The following is a 7,536-nucleotide window of genomic DNA, read 5'->3' as shown; positions in this document are numbered from 1 at the left end:
GATGAAAGAGTACATATGAAGGCATTAATTTTTATTAACAGCTAAAGACTTCAGAATGTCATTTTTTCCTTCTGAACTTTCAGGAACGTCTTTATTATATGTTCCCAGTGGGGAAAAATTGGCTTTAATTTAATTTACTTAATACAAAGATAAATATAGTCTGCTAATATAGTGGAATTATTTCCTAAATGTCAATGACAACGGCAGGATTTTCTCAGTCCTGAATGCCCTCATGCCATCCTCACCGCCCCCCTTATATCAGTTATGAGGGCCTGTGTTCTCAACCTGTAGCTGGGTTTGGCCAGTGGGAGGCACTGGTAGGAACTGGAGGCTGTGAGATTGGAAGGGGGAAATTAAAGCGAAAATCAAGGTTTTCCTTCCACTTTCCTTTTTTGCTTTAAGAAGCAGCTAGAGCGGTACTTGGCTCTCTCATCTGTTCCCTGCTCCCCACTTAAGAGTCCCAGCATGATCTCAGCCTTGTTGGGTGTGTCAGCCAGGGTCTAATTAATAGAGAGAGAATCCACAGAGTAAGCTGAAAAGGAAAGTTTAATATAAAGAATTATCCACATGGACATTGGGGTAAATCAAGCTTGGCCAGTAATGAATAAATAGAATTCAAAAGAACATAAGGTAGCAAATACAAGAGGTACTGTGACTACCCAGGTTGAGATGGAGGGTCCAAGTGATGACCTCTCCAGTCCCACCAAGACTAAGATCCAGATCTTACTGGAGCCAGAATAGCCATGGCTCACTGGGTGGTAGAGGAATTTGCTGAGCTGCCATGGCAGCAGAAACTTCTGGGATACTAAAGGAAGCCATGACACGGAGATGCCACAACTAACTCACTGCAAAGCTACCCTAAGGGATACTCTAAGATACCGCCCACAGGAAGTTACAGTGTACATTGGCTAGGAATGACTGCAGTAGATGCATGCACTGTAGGAGCATGTAGAAGTCATGCATGTTGCAGGAGCCAGGCAACACAGAAGCTGCACATACACTTCAGGAGCCTGGTGGAAATCAGGAGGACATGAAAAAAACCCTTCCTCCTGCAATGCCTCAACCAACAAAGCTTAAGATCATGCCAACTGACATGCTTACAGAGCCTTTATGAGGGGACTTCAAAATCTCCACGAGAAATGGACTAAAAGATAAGTCATTTTGATGCAAAAGATTTGAAACCCCTTTTTGCCTATGATACTCATTTCCCATGAACTATTTGAAGACACTTGTAGAAAAAAAAAGAAAAGAAAAAAAAAGAAGACACTTGTATTGGTTTCCCGTTGCTATGGAACATAATACCATAAACGTAGTGTCTTAGATAATACAAATGTATTATCTCCGAGCTCCCATGGCTTAGGAGCCTGGCACATTTTGTCTGGGTCTTCTGCTAAGGGTCTCACAAGGCTGAAATGAAGGTGTCAGAAGGCTACATTCCGCCTGTAGCTCCCACTAGGAAATGTCCCACAAGTTCATTTAAGTCATTGGCAGAATTCAGTTCCTTGCAGGTACGTTCGTCTGTTGTCTGCAGGCTGTTGACTGGACATCACTCTCAGCCACTAGAGGTCACTCTTGCCATGTGGCCCCTTCCATGGGCCCTCTTAAACTGGCTCTCCTCTCTCACCAACAGTCTAGTCCCTCTCAAAGGGGAAACTGATTAAGACAGGCCCACTGAAGTGAAGCTAAGGCCATTACCCCCAGAGGCAACTGCTGCTAGACATGGGCAGAGGAGCAGTCTGCGGTGCCCTCCTTCGACCTGTAGGGGACCTGCTGCCTCCCCACAGTTGGCACATTCCGCCTTAACTTTTTATCCTCGGCAGCAGCTTCAGAGGCCTCTGCATCCCAAATTGTTCCCCCAGTGGTGTGCCAGCTTAGAGAGTCCTATGAGAGCCAGGGCAAAGTCTACTGATCTTCCAGTGCCCTACTTGTTTGGGCAAATTGACTGTCACTCTCGCAGGATGGCACATCTTGGTCTGTCCACCACATTTGCTGTGTCCATCCAGGACCCTGCCTCTCCCCAGGAGTCAGAAATTCCTCAAGACCACTCCTGCCCCCAGAATTTGGAACTGTTTGTTTGCAATGGTCTGGAGCCTCATACACCACCCAGTGTTGGTTCCCAGGAATCTGTGACCTTCCAGGAGGTGGCTGTGGACTTCACGGAGAAGGAGTGGCCCTTCCTTGCTGGATTCCTCGGAGAAAGCTGTACATAGACCTGATGCTGGAGAACTACAGCAACTCACTTCCTTGGGATATCAGGTTGGCAAACCCAGCCTCAACTCACACTTGGAACAAGAAGAGGAGCCAAAGACAGAGGAGAGCAGGTTTCAGCAAGACACTTGACCAAATTGGGAGGCTCCATCTAAAACCAAGTGGTCAGTTCTTACGGGCAATATTTTTGGGAAGCAAACATCCAGTGGTGTCACAATGGAAAGAACTCATCCTGGGGAGAAATCCACTGAATATGCTCACTTGTTTTAAGTTTTAAGCCTGGACACTCCTCTTAACAGACAGGAAGGCCTGCTGGCAAGAGGCCCAATCACCGGCATGACTATGGGGCAGGATTCAGAAACAGGTCACACATAAGCCAACACGTGAGCATGTATGATGGGAGAAAAATGCATGAATGTCACCAGTGCCAAAAAGCCTTCTCCACAAGCGCCTCCCTCACGCGGCACCGGAGGACACACACCGGGGAGAAGCCCCGCGAATGCAGTGACTGCGGGGAGGCCTTCAACGACCCCTCCGCACTGAGGAGCCGCACGAACACTCACTCAGAGAGAAGCCCTTTGACGTCAGGCAGTGTGCGAATGTGTTCCAGACCCTGTCTGCCCTGAAGATACACGAGAGTGCACTGCTGGTGAGAGACCTTACAAGTGTGATCCATGGGGCAAGGCCTCTGGCAGGTGCTGCCGCCTCATCGCACACAAGAGGATGCACACGGGGAGAGGCTCTCCCAGTGTCAGGACTGCGGGAAAGCTATCCAGCATCCCTCCCCTCTGAAAGAGCATGTCAGGAACCACACAGGGGAGAAGCCCTATGAATGCATGCAGTGTGGCAAAGCCTAACTTCAATTTGCACAAGAAGAACCACACAGTGGAAAAATCCTACGAGTGTAAAAAAAACACCAGAAGTCCTTTGGTGATCTCGTGTTCCGGAGGAAACACATGAGAATTCATATCGTCCAGAAGCCCACTGAGTGTTGAAGTGGGAAGGCCTTCAGGAACCAGGCCATCCTGAAGACGCACTGGAGAAGCCCTACGGCTGTGAACAGTGCCGGAAAGCCTTCAGCGCCAGCTCGACCCTCACCACACACAGGAAAACACATACCCGAGAGATGCGCCAGGAGCGAGCTGCTGCCTGCGGCAAAGTCTTTGGTGATTATCTGTCCCGGAGGAGGCACGTGAGCGTTCACCTCGTGAAGAAGCCTGTTGAAGGCCGGCAGTGTGGGAAGGCCTTCAGAAACCGGTCCACCCTGAAGACGCACATGCGAAGCCACACGGGTGCGAAGCCCTACGAGTGCGACCACTGCGGCAAGGCCCTCAGCATCGGCTCCAACCTGAGCGCGCACAGGAGGATACACACCGGGGAGAAGCCCTAGAACGCATGGCCTGCGGAAGGCCTTCAGCGACCACTCCGCCCTGAGGAAGCACGTGGAGACTCACGGAGGAGAGAAGCTCTTTGTGTCCTTGATATGGAAGAGGCTACGGTGAGCGCCGCTGCTGGAACGGGAACAGACGCCCTTATGAGCACAAGGGAACACTCCCAACTTGGGGAGAGATCCAATTTGTGTGATGCCTGTGGGAAGACTTGAGCTGTCTCTCATCACTTGGGAGATTTGTGAGAGCTCACACGGGGTGGAGAGAATGTATGTTTCTGTGGTGTGACGACAACTTGTACGTGGAGTCAGCTCTTATTCTTAAGAGAAGTTAGAGAGAGAAAAACCATTTCTCATGTCCTGGGTAGAAGAGTGATGAGTGCAGGAGGAAGAATTTCTGTGAATGGAATGATTAGGGAGACCTTTCCTAGTGTCTCCCTGTATATCCACTGAAAAAAAAAATCCAGGAATATGAGAAAATCTGAAATGAGTCAGCAAACAATGGCCAGCTGTCTTTTGGGGGGACTTATAAACTAAAAATGGTTATTTCATTTTGAAAGAAAAAATATGTGACAGGAACCCTATGTGGTCCATCAAGCCTAAAGTCCTCGCTCCCTGGCCCTTTGGAGGAAAACTGCCAAACCTGATCTACAGCAGTGGGTCTCAGTTGGGGGTGATTTTGCCACCCAGGGGACATGTGGCAATGTCTGGAGACATTTTTGGTTGTTAGAGCTTTGGAGAAGTGCAACAACTGGTGCAGAGTGGGAAGACAGTTAGAACGCTGTTAAATATCCCACAATCCACAGACTTCACACACAACAAAGAACCGTGTGCCCCAAGTGTCACACTTACTGAGGTTGAGAAAAATCTCAGTTAATTCTTCAATTATTGCCTATGGTAATCCCATGATATTTATGAATCTTATGAGCATTCACACCAGGAGAAGTTTTAACATTTTAAAAATATAGTCAATGCAGTTATTTTAAGAAACATGTGAAGACTTAATACTGCTGATCTTCCCCATGTGGAACATCGCTTTCATACACAGTCCTGTCATTTTTATGTGCAGATGAAAAGTCTCAATGGGAGAAAGATCCCAGTGAGATTTTCCATTGAGTATGGGATTGTATTTATCAGTCTTTGATCATGAAAACAGAGGCTGGCTCATTAATTTTTAGTCCTTATTTTTAAGGTTATGCTTTTCTAACCCTTTAGTGTCACAAAAGATCTGTAAATGGTATTTTTACTGTAACTTCATTCTCAATGTCATATTTTCCTTTTGAATAATCTATTCAGCCAATGGCATATGTAGAATTGTGCTATGTACCATGCAACATGCGGGTATTTTTTAGCACCTATGTGTTACTGGTATCTTAATTCAACTGCATTGTGATCAGAGCACAACATTTTTATCACATGGATCCTTTGGTATGTCTATGGCCTGCTGTCAAAAAAAAAAAAAAAAAAAGTCTGGTTGCTTCCCCTAGTGTGCACTCTGATCTTCCATATTAAGAGAATTCAGGTGCTGTCAGATTAGTGCTGTTTTAAATTTTCTTAAAAGATTTTCACACTAGTCCATACTACTGGTACTAGAGCATAACACTGGCCATTGACAAACAAGCAGATGGCACTGTGTGGGCTTCTGAGAAAGTTCTTGAAAAGAGGCCTTTCTTAACTGGATTTTTCTTTATGTGTTTCAATCTTTGCTCTTCCCTCAGCTTCTCACCTTGTACAGAGATCCAATACCTAGTGTGTCTTGTGACCAAGAGGAGGACACTGCAGAGAAGTCATGGTAACCCTGGCCTCCCCTGTGGCTCCAGTGTCTGCACTAGCCATGGATCGGTTACTTCCAGACTGCTTGTTCCATGAGGAAAAATAAAACTGATGATTGGTTTTAAAAAAAAAAAAAACAGGCCCACTCAGGAAAATTCTTTTTTGTTTAACTTGAACTCAACTAATTTGAGACCTCAATTACATCCTCCCATTCATCATCTGATGGAACGTAAACACAGGAGCAAAATCCAGCACAGTTACAGTCCCACCTACACTCAAGAGAAAGCGGTTAGATTGGGCATGCACACCACAGGTGAGGATCTTGGGGGCCACTTCAAAATTATGCCTACAGCAATAAGGAATGGATATGAAGTGGGGATAAGACAAACTGACAACTGACATCCCAGGTAACTCCAACCCCTGGATTCCAGGAACATCACCTCCTTTCCAGCCCAAGGAAAGTAGCTACCTGTCCCTGATAATCTCTGGATTGTTTCTCCGGCCTCTGTTGATTTCTTGGCACTTCCATCATCTATGTGAACATTTCCTATAATAAAGTCTTTGTTTTGAATACTTAGAATAATTTCTTTCTATTAAAATGCTTAGTAAGATGAAGTTTTTTCTGGTGTTTTTTTCACCCAGGCAACAGCTGGTCCATGTGGATACATAATGTTGCATACTCACATGTTCCATTTCTACCAACATCAGGAAGCCGCCTTCAAAAGGTCTATAAATGTTGTACACATGGTGGGTTTTGTTCCAGATCCTGGGATCTACACGGTGATTTCCCTGCAGGGAACTTGCCAAAAACTGTACAAGGGATCTTTTCCCACCACCGATACCTCCAACATCATAGGGTCTTCTGGATCCTAGGCAACAGTGCTGCCTGCACACTGGGCTGGTCCAGCTTCAGAGCCCTGCCCTGCTCTGGGAAGCCATTTATATTACTCACTAAATGCCTGGAGTGCGACCTACGCTTTCTCCAGATCTCAAAGAGGTCTACCATGTGTTGTGCTTCCTTCTTAGTGGTCGGAAGTACAAATGCAGTCATTTGTCCTTTATTTTAGACGAGATATCCTGGCATTTCCAGGCCAATAAACCTCTAAAACCATGGAACACTGTGTCTTCATGGGGTTTATCTCCCACCCTCCAGGCCATAGGTGTTTTTCTGAGGCCACTGAAATACTGCTGACATCTTGCTCATCCAATGTAATCAAGTCATAAAGATAACAGATCAACACGATAGTCTACATTTCTGGGTGTGCCAGTTCCATTTCTACTATATGTTTTGTTTGTTGTTTTTCATATTTTTTATTTAATTTCCTTTCTACTATAAAAGCATGGAAAAGTTAACATAGCCTTAGGGCAAGAACATAAATCTATACTTACTTTGTCCATTCCCACATGAATGCAAACTGATTCCTATTCTTCTTTCTCACAAGGATGGAAAAAGAACACATTTACCTGGCCAAAAGTCTACCTGAGATCTCGCTAATCTCCTCTGGCAAAGATCCATGTGGCAGAGCAGACTTCACCCACTGGGCTCTGGATCAGAAAACTGGCTCAGATACAGAAACTGGGCAAGGGACCGTGACTGTTTAATTTGGGTGGCTGCCCTCAGCCACCTGACCATTCATTCTTGATCTCTCTGTTTTAGACTGAATGATACTCAGAATTGTCACTGTTTGACCATCTATCTTTTTTTTAAAAAAGGATTTATTTATTTATTTGAAAGAGCGACACAGAAAGAAGGAGAGGCAAAGAGAAAGAGAGGTCTTCCCTCCACTGGTTCACTCTCCAAATGGCCACAACAGCCAAAGCTGGGCTTATCCGAAGCCAGGAGCCAGGAGCTTCTTCTGGGTCTCCCACAGGGGCACAGAGACCTAAGGACTTGGGGCATCCTCCACTGCTTTCCCAGGTCACAGCAGAGAGCTAGGTCTGAAATGGCCTGGGACTCGAACCAGTGCCCATATGGGATGCCAGCGCTGCAGGGGGCAGCTTTACCCACTACACCACAGTGCTGGCCCCTGCCCATCTATCTTGCCCTTAGATCTATCGTCTCAACCCTCTGCATAGCTCTCCTCCACAGAATGCTCTACCTTTTCTGCATATTAGGAAAACTGTACTCACTTTGCCTCTGGTAGTTTAAGTGCTACTACTTGACTTCT

At 46.1% G+C, this 7,536-nt stretch overlaps 1 pseudogene; it reads left to right on the top strand.

The window, feature by feature from the left end:
- The first annotated feature begins 1,958 nt into the window (after positions 1–1,958).
- Positions 1,959–3,710, top strand: LOC133770566 (zinc finger protein 317-like; annotated as a pseudogene).
- The last annotated feature ends 3,826 nt before the right edge of the window (positions 3,711–7,536 follow it).

Source organism: Lepus europaeus, chromosome 11 (assembly GCF_033115175.1).
Source record: "Lepus europaeus isolate LE1 chromosome 11, mLepTim1.pri, whole genome shotgun sequence".
In the NCBI taxonomy this organism is placed as follows: domain Eukaryota; kingdom Metazoa; phylum Chordata; class Mammalia; order Lagomorpha; family Leporidae; genus Lepus; species Lepus europaeus.
Note: the sequence above shows the minus strand (reverse complement) of the source record. Positions and strands in the feature narration are given on the sequence as shown.